This window comes from Gossypium arboreum, chromosome 8 (assembly GCF_025698485.1).
Source record: "Gossypium arboreum isolate Shixiya-1 chromosome 8, ASM2569848v2, whole genome shotgun sequence".
NCBI classification, from domain to species: domain Eukaryota; kingdom Viridiplantae; phylum Streptophyta; class Magnoliopsida; order Malvales; family Malvaceae; genus Gossypium; species Gossypium arboreum.
The window spans coordinates 54627347-54643582 of record NC_069077.1 but is presented as its reverse complement, the minus strand read 5'-3'; positions in this window follow the sequence as shown (position 1 = coordinate 54643582).

The window sequence follows — 16236 nt, the reverse complement described above, 5'->3', positions numbered from 1 at the left end:
AGGAATTTCCCTTATAAATCACCACTTTGGTAAGGGGGAGGGGTCGTAGGGCCTCTGACTCAACTCTCATATACAAATGTAACACAGTTTTCATCATAGCAATCATATTTCAATCATGTCATTCATTTCAAGTAACTAACATTCATATTAATTTTACACTCACTTTTTTAGTTATCTCATTTAAACAAGTGTACTTATACATGTATTTCAATGTTTCCTAGATAATAGTACTTATGCATTCATTAAATCAGACAAGTCAAGCACATAATATCATATAAGGGCCAAACAAACATGAATAAGTATATCACAGTCTAAACTTTCATCTTACACATCATCATATACATATTATTACAATCATATATATCAGTCCAAGCAATTTAATACATTTACTCAAGTTATACGAGCTTACCAATCATAATCATCCCAACCAATATGCATGAATATTCATCTTATCAATATTTTTGATAAGTTACTCAAACACATGCATTTGTTCAAACAAATCGATCATATACATCATGGAATTATCTATTAATCATAGATAAACTCATTTCACCATGTACACATGTCATGAATCCTCATTCGTACCTTTCCAAGTTTCAGTTCGTCATGACTATACTTTACTCGAATATTTTAGCATCACATTCAACATGGTCGGTGTAGCTCTGTTGGAGAGTATCTTTGTCTAAACAAAATGGCTCTCATACGCGTCTGGGGACATCACACTATCACGGATCTGTGACATGTATAGTTGGACTTTTACACATGCTTGGTTAGTCCGAGAACCGACTAAAACATAGCTCTGATACCACTAAATGTAATGCCCTTTACCCGAGACCGTCACTGGAGTCAAACACGAGGTGTTAACGGACTTAATTCATTAATTAAACAACTTAAACAACTTATTACCAACCATGCATATGCACATCACCAATATCAAACATAACATAAATAGCTAGATTTATAAGTCAGAATCATTAGCTCACTAAAGACCAATATATTTGGTCAAATTATAATAATACATGTTATAAAACTAGGTCCCTATACATGCCACTCACTTGATAATTCTAGCATATGTGTATATACTGTCAAGGTGTTGGCTTGATAGTGTGATGCTGCCTCCGACGATCTCCTACCCTGAGCTAACCTTAACCTAAAAACACTAAAAGAAATGGAAAGGAAGGGGTAAGCTTTATGCTTAGTAAGCTCACATCAAATAATAATAAGAAATTTACTAACATTGTAACACCCTGTACCCGAGACCGTCGCCGGGGTCGGACACGAGGGGTTAACAGACTTCGTTCACTTAATTTCACCGTTCATAGAAAAAAAATTTCCAGACAGCTGGCTAACTGTGTCACTGTCACCTTAAAAATCATATCTTGAGTTGTACAACTCGAAAATCAGTTTCGTGATTTTTTCCTAAAACTAGACTCATATATCCATCTACAAATTTTTTTCTAGAATTTTTGGTCGGGCCAATTAGTACAGTTTATTAGTTAAAGTCTCCCCTGCTCCAGGGCGCGACTACACTGACCTTCCTGTATTACGACCTGGATATCTCCCTGTACAGGGCTTCAATACTGATGCCGTTTGTTTCTGTAGAAACTAGACTCAAAAAGGAATCTATACATATATGGAATGACTTCAAAATGTCTCGGGTTAATTTATAATGAATTTTCAAAGTCGGAATAGGGAATCCAAAAACCGTTCTGGCCCTGTTTCACAAAAACCCAAATATATCTTAACATACAACTCATATGACCGTTTCGTTTCTTCCATATGAAAATAGATTCATCAAGGTTCATTTACATAATTTATTCACTATTTAATTCCATTCCTACTATTTTTAGTGATTTTTCACATCCACATCGCTGCTGCTGTCAGCATATGCCTTTAAGGTAGACTTTACCTATTTCATAGTTTCCATGATTCAATTAGCCCTTTTTGCATACATAGAACAGGGTATAATCATGATTAACCATTCCAATGGCTAATCGTTTCCAACATTTCCATATCTCTTAGTGATCAACATACAAACGATTATAGTGCTATGCTAAAAACGTATATAAGCCATTTTCGCATGGCTATCCAAAGTTTTACATACCAAAGTTCAAACAAACATAATAGCCTATACATGCGAAATGTTCTCTTAGACCATCTAAGAAGAAGATACCAAAAGTTGCTAGTCGGTGTGATGACTTCGATGACGGTCCCGAATACGCAAAAGTTGAGTCCAAGAAACCTAAAATAGGTGACAAGCAAACACCGAATGAGTATATAACTCGAGAAGTCATAAGCAATGCACTACCAACCATTAATAACATTATCACAAGAGGAAACAAAATGGAACGAGGCTAATTACTCCATTCAAACCGAACTATACCATAGTTCCTTAGACCTTTTGATTCAATCTCATACCAAGTTACACATTCACATTCCATATACTAATCAATAGGATATTTGAGGCATTTTTATACACCATTTTGTTTTCGTTACAATCATACAACTACATGACCTTTCACTTATTCCACGATAATTCTTATGTACGTGACTTCAATTAAAATTGTCACATAGGTTCGAAACTTACCAAGCTCAACTCCAAATATAAACATAACGCCTATTAGCCATGAACTCAAGGTACTTACCCGACCCGCTGTCCGTGGTCAACTCAATAATGTCGCACACTCAGTGTCAATAGTGATTCAAAAGCATATAGTGAGTCCGCACACTCAGTGCTATATATTCAACTCGCACACTTAGTGCTATATGATCAAACTCGCACACTTAGTGCTGTACAAATTTTAAACCCGCACACTTAGTGCCATTCTCATGATCACAAATGTTTATACCCGCACACTTAGTGCCGAAATCAACAACTCAATACATCTCACCTCTTTTCTTTTCATTCAATACTTTCATCACCACATACATACATGTATGTAAATTTATCATTCCTTTCGGCATAATTACATAGACATTATGTCTATTTAAATCAATGCAAAATATATGCTTAGTGACCTACCTTGTGTTGGGTAAAATAGTTCCAAGTCAGCTACTCGATGACCTTCGTCTTTCCCTTGCTTGATTCTCCTTCTTTAACTCCTTGAGCTTAATTAATAAATCAACTAGTTTAACCATCTTGCTAAACATTCATAATTCAATTACACATGCATATGTATGTTTGTATATTCGACAACCATCCTCACTAATTACCCATTTAGTCGATTATACACATAATTAAAGGTAACATCACGAACGGGCATACTTATGTATATTTATACATATATATATACACTTCCAAATGGGCATCACAATTAGATTTAACACCACCTTCAAACTCAATGAGATGGTCGAATGTATGTATGTATATACAATGTCAACTATAACATCTTTTAAACACCTAATTTCATCTCATGAACACTTAATCAAATTTTCCTAATCTAGCATATATTTTCACATCTATTTGTATCATCATGTAAATTCACATATAACTACATTTCTTAAGTTCTACATCTTAATGCCCATTATAGCCACTCCCATGGTCTAAATCTAACAATCGGCAACACCTACCTTTTCACTATGTTTGCGAATACTCATTCTCTTCTTAGTCCTAAATTCGGCACTTCCAACAAATTAGCTTAACAATTCCAACTTTCATGCTAACATCCCAAGCAACTTAACACATCCATATAACTAACATGTTAATAGCTTCAAGGTATCAACTAAAATTTTTAAGCTTCTTTGTCAAATCCCAATTCTCCAACAACCCCAAATCCAACCATGGGATAGATAGAATTCAAACTAACAACTAAAACATGCATGAATCTCATGGACAACATCAAACATACCTTGGTCTAGCAACTACCATGGCTGATTTTCTTAAGCTCTTCCCCCCCCTTCTTCTTAGGACATTCGGCCAAGCAAAGAAATGAAAGGATGGACACTTTTTTTTTCTTTTATTTGTTTTCATCCTATTCCTTTTTCATTATTTAATTCTTTCTAACATAACCACTAACTAAACATGTTTGCAACATGTTTCCACTCATAGCATGGCTGGCCATCATGCTTAACTTTTGGGTAAATTGACATGCAAACCCATCATTTTCACATTATGCATTAATAGCCCAATTTACAATTGCCTAGCACATTTCTAGATTTTCTCACATAAGTCCTATTTGATAAAATTCACTTACAATTAACAAAATCCAAACGTGAAATTTTCACACATGTATATGTACATATATTGAGCATCAACTATAACGGTCAATTATTTTTATGTCTTGGTTTAGTGGTCCCGAAACCACTTTCTGACTAGGGTCAATTTAGGGCTGTCACAAACATGCTTTCCACAGTAAAACTAACCCAATTGTACATATACACATGTTCTGGTTAAGCTGCTTTCTTGAGTAATAGTCACTAAATCATTTATATCTAGAGTTACGGAACTCCAAATTAAGATCTGTAAATTTTCCCAGAAACTAGACTCATATATCTTTCCACCATAAACTTTTCAGAATTTTTGGTCCAGCCAATAAATACAGTTTATTATTCAAAGTCTCCCCTATTTTGCTGTTTAACAGCTTCAATCTTTCTTCACTAAAATTTATTTATCTCATAGTACGAGACTCCGATAATGTTCCCGTTTGTTTCTATTAAAGTAGACTCACCAAAGATTCTAAGAATATAGATTATAACCCATAATTAGTTTTCTTCAATTTTTAACAATTTTTCCAAGTCAAAATAGGGGATCTTGAATTCATTCTGCACTATCTCACAAAAATTAGAATATCACATAATATACAACTCTTTTGCTCCCCCTATTTCCTTTATATGAAAATAGACTCATTAAGCTTTAATTCCTTAATTTATTTAATTCAACTTACACTATTTTTTGGTAAATTTTCAAATTCACACAACTGCTGCTGTCTAACACTGTTTTACTACTAAAATTCACTCTTACATAATTTCTTTTTATCCGTTTTGTCTTATCGAAGTTCACTCAAATATCGATCATATTGCTCAAAATTTTCTTAAACATATACCTGCACTTATTCATCATATAATCATGTTCACATGTATTTTTTTTCTTAATCAATTTTCCCATTGAACTCTTCGAATAATAACTAATACTCAGATGCCTGCACATATTTTCACACTTATAGCCAAAGTCTGGTACGCATAGTAGCCTGCACTTAGTACTACACATGCGACCAATTATCCGGTACACGTAGTAGCCTGCACTTAGTACTACACATGTGACCTAACCATCTGATACACGTAGTAGCCTGCACTTAGTACTACACACGTGACCTAACCATCTGATACACGTAGTAGCCTGCACTTGGTACTACACACGTGATCGAAGTTATCGGGTATGCATAGTAGCCTGCACTTAGTACTACACATGCGACCTCACAATAGATCATTCGTATTGTTTCTATTCCGAAAGCTCAACCGGGAAATTCCTCACTTTCCAACATGTTACAAATTTATTCATAGTCCTTTTTCGATTTGCAATTTACAACAAATAGTCATTCTATAAGCAACCACATTTCATATGATAACAAAATATAATAAAATAAAAAGAATCGATAAATTATTTACGTACAAACTTGTTGAAATCTCATTAGGTACAACCGTGTAGCAATTCATAAAACCCAGGTAATAGTAATTTAACACTCAATTCATGTAACAATAATTTGTCATTCAATTTCACATGTCACAACAAGCATTACATTTTTCCATATCATACATACCATCCATCAACTTCTCTTTAACATATTAACTCATTCAATTTATATCATATCAATAGAGAATTACAATTCATGCATGGTATTGCATTATTATTAACACACGGACTTACCTCGATCCAGAAACGGCAATTTACCATTTTAGTCCATAACTTTGTATTTTCCCGATTTAAGCCCGAATCTCGATTTCCTTCATCTATAATATCACATTTAGCCTAATAATTAGTCACATTATTGATACGGGTCCAAAAATCATATTTTTAGAAATTTGCATTTTGACCCCTAAACTTTTACATATTTGCACTTTTGCCCCAAGGTTCGAAAATTGAACTTCATCCTATTTTCTAATGTCTTATGGCATGCTGACCATTTTTCCCTTCTATGGCAACATCAAATTCTCACTCTAACATGTACTTATGAACATTAGATATTTTTATCTATTGTGTCGTTTTACTCGTTTTCACGTAAAATCACTTAGCAAAAGTTGTTTAACACAATTTCAAGCTTCATATTCTACCATTAAACATCAAAATACATGCATAACATTCATGGGTAAATTTTTAAACACAAATCCTAGCTCAAAATAATGGTAGAAATAGCTAGAACATGTTACCGGGATTTCAAAAATACATAGAACATTAAAAACGGGGCTCGAGATCACTTACAAATGAGCTTGGAAAGCTTCAAAACCCTAGCCATGGTGTTTTTCATGAAAAATTCGGCGATGAGGAAGAAGATGAGAAAATTTGGCTTATTTTGGCATTTTTAATTCATTTTAATTACTAATTTACTAAAATGCCCTTAATGAAAAACTTTTAAAAACCTATCATACCATGTCCATTTTTGTCCACAAACTTCAAAATGGTCTAATTACTATTTAAGGACCTTTAATTTAAAAACTCATAACAATTAGACACTTCTAACATGTAGAAGTCAACTTTTGCACTTTTTACAATTTAGTCCTTTTGACCAAATTGAGTGCCCAAACGTCGAAATTTTTTATCAAAATTTTCACAAAATCATTCTGTGAAATCATAGACCATAAAAATATAATAAAAATGAATTTTTCCTTATCAAATTTGTGGTCCCAAAACCACTGTTCCGACTAGGCCCAAAAATCAGGATGTTACAGCCATTCTATACGGAGTTATCGATATCAGTGAAGTTCCTGGTACTAAATCAATAGTAAACTCAACCTCTCAGATCAGTAGTAAGTCGGAAAACTCTTTTGGAAACATATCTGGGTATTCACAAACAACCGACACAGATTCGATCTTCAATTCAGACACTTTCGTGTTCAGTACATACCCAAGATAAGCTTCACAACCCTTTCTCACATGCCACTGAGCAGACATCGACTAAATCACAATAGGCAACTCACCCAACTCATTCGGTTCAATCCAAAGAATTTCATTATTTTGACATTTCAATTCAATAATCTTTCGTCTACAATTCACTACGACATCATGTAGAGTCAACCAATCCATTCCAAGAATTACATTGAACACATCAAATGGTAAAAGCATTAAGCCAGCTGGAAAATAGTGACCCCGAATCACTAAAGGGCAATTCTTGCAAACTTTATCAACTAGAATATATTTGCCTAAGGGATTCAACACTTTAATCACATGTTCAGTAGACTCAGCAGGAAAATTCTTATTAGATACCAAATTCATGCAAATATAAGAATGAGTCGATCCAGGATCAATCAATGCAACTACATTAGTATTATAGAGAGAAAATGTACCAATGATAACATTAGGGAATGAGGCATCTTCACGAGCGCGAATAGCGTAGGTTCTAGTAGGTACTCTAACCTCTGATCTCCTAGTTAAATCTTTTGCTACACCTCTACAACTGTTCCCATTTCCAGTATTTCTTGATGGCCTCCCTTTAGTGGTAATGTTGCTCGATCTTGCATTCTGAAAACTATCTTTCTCAGTCATTTCAGGGCAATCTCGAATAAAGTGATTTGGGGAGCCACATTTAAAGCAAGCCTGGTTATTCATTTTGCATTCACTAAGATGTCGTCTACCACAGTGTTGATATTCAGGTCTATTGGATGTAGCATTACCAATGCTTGCTATTGACGTAATTTTGGCCTTAAAACCCGAATATTGCTTTGATGAAGATTGAAATGACTTATTCAGCGGTCTTTTTCTCATATCTCTAGTCTCAAACTCATCTTTTCTCTTTTCTTTGCTCAACTCTTCGGCTTTTCAAGCTCGATCGACTAGCACAACAAATTCTTTCAACTCTAAAATCCCACTAACAGTCTGATATCCTTATTCAACCCATCTTCGAATCTTTAGCACATGATGGCCTCGGTGGAAACACATTCTCGAGCATACTTACTAAGCCTAACAAACTCTTGCTCATATCCAGTCATAGACATACGACCCTGTTTCAGCTCTAAAAACTCTTTGCATTTATAATCAATGAACTTTTGACTGATATATTTCTTTCTGAACTCATCTTGAAAGAATTCCTTGGTAACTCTTTCTCTCGGTATTACGGATACAAGAGTATTCCACCACTGATATGTCGAGTCCCTCAGAAGTGATATAGCACATTTCAAACACTCCTCTGGTGTGTAAGAAAGCTCATTAAATACTCGGATAGAGTTCTCAAGCCAAAACTCTGCTTTCTCAGGATTATCGTCAACATTGGCTCTCAATTCTTCAGCCCCTTGTTTCTAAATCTTATCAACTAGAGGCTCGTTCGGTCTTAACAATTCCACACCTTGAGATGCTATAGGAACCGGTTAGGGGTTAGGTGGGGGTGGGGGTGGAAGATGTTGGGCAGTTTGATTTGTTCGAACAAACTCAGCAAACCACTCATCCATCCTTTGGAAGAAGGCTTCCTTAGCCTTTCATCCCTGACTAACCGTTACTGGTCTACTTCCAGATGGCGCTGTCCTTTGGGCAAGAGCCGTTCCATTACTTTTAACATCATCAGCTACATCTTGGATGTGATCCATCTACCCATGTGGACAAAATAAAGGCTATTTACCAAGCCATTTGTCACCCTCATTTACACCTACACACACACACAAGTTCAATAGCATAAATCATGGTATACTTAGGCAACAAAAACATCTATAATCAAGGTTAGTACATATCATTTCATTATCACACATAACATACTTACAACATCATATTCTATCAAGCCAAATCATACCAAATTCACATCTACAAGAACCAACACAAATACTTTTATAATGCATAATTCTTCTTAGATTTCCTAGCATACCAATGAGCCAATCTCAACCATTCAATAACAAAACCATTAAGTCACATTCAATCATTCATCAATCATTTATAGACCACATCATAAAAGAGATATTTGTACATGTACAAATATACTTAAGCTTACAACCAATTTAATCAAAATGAGCCAATTTACATGGCCAAATACCAAATCAAGCCTTTGACAATACAACCAATAGATTACTCATCAATTATTTCGTTTTTCCCCCAATCTACACCCGAACTTTGTTTTTCTTGATCTATAATACCATATTTAACTTATTTAATCATCACATTACTCAATTCAACCCAAAAACATGTTATGACAAAATTTGCATTTTTGCCCTTAACTTTTCAACATTTTACAATTTAGTCCCTAGGTTTGTAAAATGAATTTCTTTCAATTTCATCACAACCCAAGCCTACGTAAATATTATTTGTACTCATAATAGCCAAAAATTTTCATTTATTCACACTTTTCTACACATTTTATAGACTTTCACAAATAAGTCCCTATTTAACGTTTTTATCAAAAATCACTTTACAAACGTTGTTTAACTAACAACGAACATGCATTTTCTACTTTCAAACATCAAAATACAAACATATTTAACATTGGTAAAAGTTTAGAACATATTTAACAATGGTAAAATTTTAGACATTAAATTTCTTTCAAATTAGTCTTTGAAATAGCTAAATCAAGTTACAACGATCTCAAAAATATAAAAATAATTGAAAACAGGACAAGAACGGACTTACAATCGAGCTTGAAAGCTTTAAAAAAACCATAGATATGTCTTCCTTGTGAATTTCAGCTATAAGGGGGAAGAAATTGAGAAGAGACATCTTTTAGTTGTTAATTTTATCCCTATTAGCCAAATTACTAAAATACCCTTAATGCATAACTTTGAAATTTCACCTACCCACGTCCATTTTTGTCCATCTTAAGGTAAAAAAGGTCTAATTACCATTTAAGGACCTCTAATTTAAAATTTCATAGCAATTAGACACCTTTAACTTATAGAACTCAAATTTTGCACCTATTGCAATTTAGTCCTTTTAGTTAAATTGAGCACTCAATCAATAAAATTTCTTAACAAAAATTTCACACAACTATTCTATCATGCTGTAGACCTTAAAATAATAATTAAAATAAATATTTCTACTTCGAATTTGTGGTTCCAAAACCACTATTCTGATTTTAACCTAAAATGGGCTGTTACAGTATGGTCGTAAGTGTCTTACTCCGCTATGTTGGATTGAGTTGGGTGAGTGTTGGGTTTTGGGTCCTAAGTTTGTTTTTGAGACCGAAGATAAGGTTAGACTGATTCAAGATCATCTGAAGGAAGTTTTTGATAGACAGAAGTCTTATGCAAATCTGAAGATGAGAGATATTGAGTGCTTTGTGGAGGACTTCATTTTTCTTAAGGTTTCTCCGTGGAAGAAAGTTCTGAGATTCGGTCGTAAGGGCAAGTTAAACCTTAGGTTTATTGGGCTGTACCGGATTCTGAAGCTTGTGGAACTGGTTGCTTATCAGTTGGAGTTACCTCTGGAGTTGGATTGTATTCATGATGTGTTTCACGTCTAAATGTTGAGGCGGTATCAGTCTGATCCATCTCACGTTGTCTTTGTTAAGGAGATCGAGGTTAGACCAGATTTGACTTTTGAGGAGGAGCTGGTTTAGATTTTCGATTGAGATGTTAAAGTTCTGAGGAGGAAGTTCATTCCGTTAGTAAAGGTTCTGTGGTGGAATCATGGCACTGAGGAAGCCACGTGGGAACTTGAGGAATCGATGCGTTAGTAGTATCCTCATTTATACGGATCAAGTAAATTTTGAGGTCAAAATTTCTTTTAGGAGGGTAGAGTTGTAACGCCCTGAGTAATTTATTTATGTTTCTATAAATATCTGACACAACTGTGTACTACTTCAGTGGTTAAGTATTCTGGGTGTGTATATGAGGTCTTGGGTTCAAGTCCCACCTTTGTCAAATTTTGTTATTTTTCTGATCCTAGCATTACTCTTTTTAAATGGGTTTATATTAAACTGTTTGTTAATTCATATCAGAATGAGCTTGCTGGTTTAAGTGGTAAAGGGGTTGATGTGTTGAAGGCCTCGTGTTCGAGACCCTGCGCGAGCGTGGAAGTTAAATTTTTTTGCTCGGTTATGTGTTTGAGATTTGGTGGAGTGAGAAGGTTATTTGTTAGTGGGTTAATGGGGGGAATTTAAGGGATTTGGGAGTTATCTTTTATTTTATTCTTTTTTTTCAAAATTTTTTCTCTCTTTCCAATAAAGAAAACTGACGTCAATTTTTTTGTTGCTTCCCTTTACTATTTCGTTTTTCTTTTCTTTTGATGCATCCTTCTATTCTGTTTTGAACGGTTGTCAAATATCTATAATTTGCTTCTCTATTTTCCCTTGGTTGTTGGTAAGTGGGATTCTAGTGCTTTGTAGTTTTCGATTTCCAAACTGCCAATTGGAATTTTATTTTCTATTTTGGAAGTAGTGAATCTTATAGAGCGGGGCTTTCCTTTTGCGAAATCGTAGTCGAAATTGTTCAGGGTGTTGGGGTAAGTGATGAACGCTTGAATTGAACTATTGTTGGTTACGTGATTTTGATTTAATCATGAATTAAGACTGATTTTGTGAGTTTGGTTTGTCAATTTTAGGTTCTGGTGGTCTCGGGTGTGTTCTCGCATCAAAATTGAAACAAGTGTGTACCCAAAACACAAAAAATAAAACTTTGGCAAAAGCTGAAAAACCTCATTGTCGACGGCACACAGACGTGTGCCTGGCCATGTGGTAGGCCGTGTGTTTGATGATAACATGGCAGTGCACAAGATACGCTTGTGTGATGGTGTGAATGTAGCCGTGTGGGTCACATGGGCTAGGCAAAGTTAGGCGCGTAGGCCATAATTCTGAAATTTTCCTTAAGGTCGCACGGGTCGTTTCGATCAACTGTGGGCCTACCATAGGGTCGGTAAGGGCCAACCAAACCCTAAAATTATGTGATCTGATATTCTGCTATGAGTTGGACACTGTTATGCATGTTTGATTATTCTGTTAATTATATATATTTCATATATCAGCATGTTATGCATGGGATTAATGTATCTGTATATCTGTATCAATGACTGGGGTGGGTTTTGTATAGTGGAGGAAGTGTTTTGTATGGCGACCTTCACTTATACTCTAGCAGCATGGTTTTATATTGTCTGATATGTGTCGTAATGACACAACGTAGTTTGTAGGGATGGATGGGTGTTTTTAACCCCACATGGTGTGATGGGATGATTGGAGTTGGTCTGATTCTATTATATGTATCTGTCTCTGTAAAGGACTTAAGTCCGATTATGAATTTGAATTTGACATGTATGTGTTAGCTGTATGAAAAACATGTCCAATTTTGTTGGGTTACACAATGAATTTACGAAAACTCACATATGTTTGTCTGTTCTATTCAAGTAATATAGAGACTTAGGTGGATCGGTGTGATAGAGCCTCGCGTTGACCATGAGTTCATACTGCTTAAAACCATGATATTTATTTATTTGATTAAGGGTTTTTCTCTGGGAGTTTTGTAATTTATGGACTCTTCAGACTGTTTGATTTTTATTTTGGGGTTTGGATTTTGACTTGACTTTTTATTTTCGACGATTGGCTAAAAACATGGTTTTTACTAAAACAATGATTTTCTAAATATACGAATAAGAATATTAAACATAACAGTTTCTAAGACTTCCGCCATAAATTATTTTTTAACAATGAATTGCTTAAATGACGTTTTCAATGATAGTTTTTAACGAATAAAGGTTACAAAGCTTTATCGAAATAACTTTATTTTCAAAACCCTTCTTTATGACATCTCTAAATCCAGCCATAATGTCTAGGTTGGGTTTGGGGTATTACAGGTCTTTAATAGCTCGATCCATCTTCATAGGGGCAAATTCAACTCCTTTTGGGTGAACAAATACTTCAAGCTCTTCTGGTCTGAAAATATGTGACACTTTTCCCCGTAAAGATAGTGTCTCTAGATCTTTAAAGCCATGAGTTGGGTAATTCTTCTCATGAGGTTTGAGCTGTCGTGACACATAAGAAATAACCTTCCCCTTTTGTATAAGCACACACCCTAACCTATTCAAAGTTGCATCTGTGTACATGACATACTCTACTCCCGATACTGGTTGGCTTAACATTGGGGCTTTAGTTAATGCTTTCTTTAGCTCATCAATATTGTGTTAACATTCCTCAGACCAATAAAACTCCTCGTCTTTCCTCAACAATCGCATCAAAGGTGCTGTAATAATGGAGAACCCTTTCACAAACCTTCTAAAACACCCCGCTAGACCAAGGAAACAACGTACCTTTGTAACTTTTTTGGAAGATTCTATTCGAATACAACCCGAATCTTCTCAGGATCTACCTTCATACCCTCTGCGGAGATGACATGGCCCAAGAAGTGGATTTTCTTCATCCAGAACTTACACTTTTTGAATTTGACATATAGTTTATTTTCTTGCAGAACATTTAAAACTATCCACAAGTGTTCTTCGTGCTCTGTCTCACTCTTCGAGTATACCAAAATGTCATCAATAAAGAAAATAACACAAAAATCGAGGTAGAGCTAAAACACTCTGTTTATTAGATCCATGAATACCAATGGTGCATTAGTCAAACGGAAAGGCATTACAAGAAATTCACAAGGACCATAGCGCATACGGAATGCAGTCTTAAGAATTTCATCCCCTTTTTATATTTAACTGATAATACCCGGATCGTAGATCAATCCTTGAAAATACCATAGCTTCACTTAGCTGATCAATAGGTCCTCAATCCTGGATAGTAGATAATTATTCTTAATGGTTACTTTCTTCAACTGCCTATAATTGATACACAATCAGAGGGTCCTATCCTTTTTCTTAACAAACAATATTGGTGCACCTTAAGGAGAAACACTTGGTATGATCAACTCCTTATACAACAGTTATTGCAACAGAGCTTTGAACTCTTTCAGCTCTACTGGGACCAATCTGTAACACCTCTTATCCGGTTCGATTGCCGAACCCCAGTAATAGGATGCTATAGAAAAATACATAATAATTACTTACCATTTATAATTCAAATCTCAATACAATATCACTTTATCCACATATGATTATTTATAACATGCAATTTAATCAATTTCGGGTTTATATCGAGCTTACGAAAGCTTAAAATTAACTTAGTAACAAATAGGTTTGAAATAAATATTTAAAAATAGAAAAATTTTATAAACAGGTGTTACACGACCTTGTCCCTTAATTGTGTGAAAGGCTAAAGCCATGTGGAATGGAACACGCAATCGTATTGGCAAGCCATGTAATAGCCTGATGCTGTGTGAAGCCAGAGTTGCACGACCGTGCGAACAAATTTTGCAACTCACTAATGTCATGTGGGTCAAAATTGCAAATATTCAAAAGATTTCACACGGCCATGTCGTCGAGCCTTGTAATAAATTGTGGTCGTGTGCACCAAAATTACCCTAAATGCACAGACCACACAAATGTGCCATATGCTCATGTATTAGGTCGTGTTTACTTATAGAAACTTTCCAAAATAAGCTTTTTAACCCTAAATCACTTATTCCACAAGCAACACTTTAAACCAAATCTCAACCAGTTCAAAACCATCAATATTATACCAAAAACATCATTTATATACCCCAACCTAAGTGCCTAAAAAATATGGCACAAATGGCACCTCAAATAGTTCAAATTCAACATAGCACTATATTCAAACAAATTCAATAAACATTCCAAGGAACCACAATTCCATTAACATGACATACATTTAACCATTCATAACAACCAACAATGATTCCATTATCAACCATACAAGCATATACACATCCTTACCAAATCCATTCAAACCTAGCATATACATACCATTCATTTACTAAGCTTATTTCAAAACATGTTACCTTATCACCATATAAGCATTACAACATACTGACCTAAACAATCAAGAAATATTACCAAATATAATGATCATTACCAAACTTATAGCAATATAAATATTCACATAACATTCAAAATCCCAAATTCATTCAAAACATAACACATATAACCACATAACACTCCTAGGTACATGCCATGACCAAGCCAAAATTATCACCAACTATTGAATTCGAGATCGCCACTGGATGCTAAAGTTGATGATTGAATAAAAAAGTACCTAACTTGTGCACGAAAAACAAAACCGTACGTTAGGTATGTAACAACCCATTTTTCAATGGAGTCAAAAATAGTGGTTTCGGGACAACAAGTTTGACGAGTAAGTCCGAAAATAGTATTTATTAATATTTATGAGTTGATAGTGTTTTAATAAATTTTGCTATGGTAAATTTTGTTAATCGGATAGTTATCAACGGTCAAGTGGTTTAACCTTAAAGTCAAGTAGTTTTGAAAAATGAGCTATCGAGACCTCGTTTCTGTAAATCAAACCCATAAATATTTACTAAAAAATTATATTGAAGTTTGGTCAAGAAATTTGATATTTAGCTAATTAAATAAAGAAAAAAAAGGCTAAATTTAAAAGTTGCAAAATTCACTTGCTATTGATTTTTATTTAGTATGTAACAACCTGATTTTGGGCCTAGTCAGAACAGTGGTTTCAGGACCACAAATTCGACATAGTAAAATTCATTTTTATTATATTTTTAAGGTCTACAAATTTATGGATTTTTTTTGCGAAATTCGTTTGAAAATTCTAACGTTTCGGCACTCAATTTAGTCAAAAGGACTAAATTGTAAAAAGGGCAAAACTTGAGTTCATGAAGCTAGAGGTGTCAAATTGCTATGAAATTTTAAATTGAAGGTCCTTAAATGGTAATTAGACCATTGGTTGATTTGTTGGACAAAAATGGACATGAAATGGGTGAAATAGAATATTTTTAAGTTAGGGGCATTTTTATCATTTAGTAATGAAAATGAATTAAAAACAAAATTAAAAGCCAATTTTTGTCCATATTCAACCCCTTGGGAAAAAATTGCAGGGAGAAACCATGGATAGGGTTTTTCAAGCTTCCAAGCTGGATTGTAAGTCCGTTCCAGCCCTGTTTTTAATAATTTTTATGTTTTTGAAATCCTCATAACAAGATCTATCTATTTCTACCATTAATTTGAGTTATGGTTAAAGTCTAAGGTTTTGAATCATGATGAACATGTGTGTATTTTGATGATTAATGGTCAAAAATTCATGT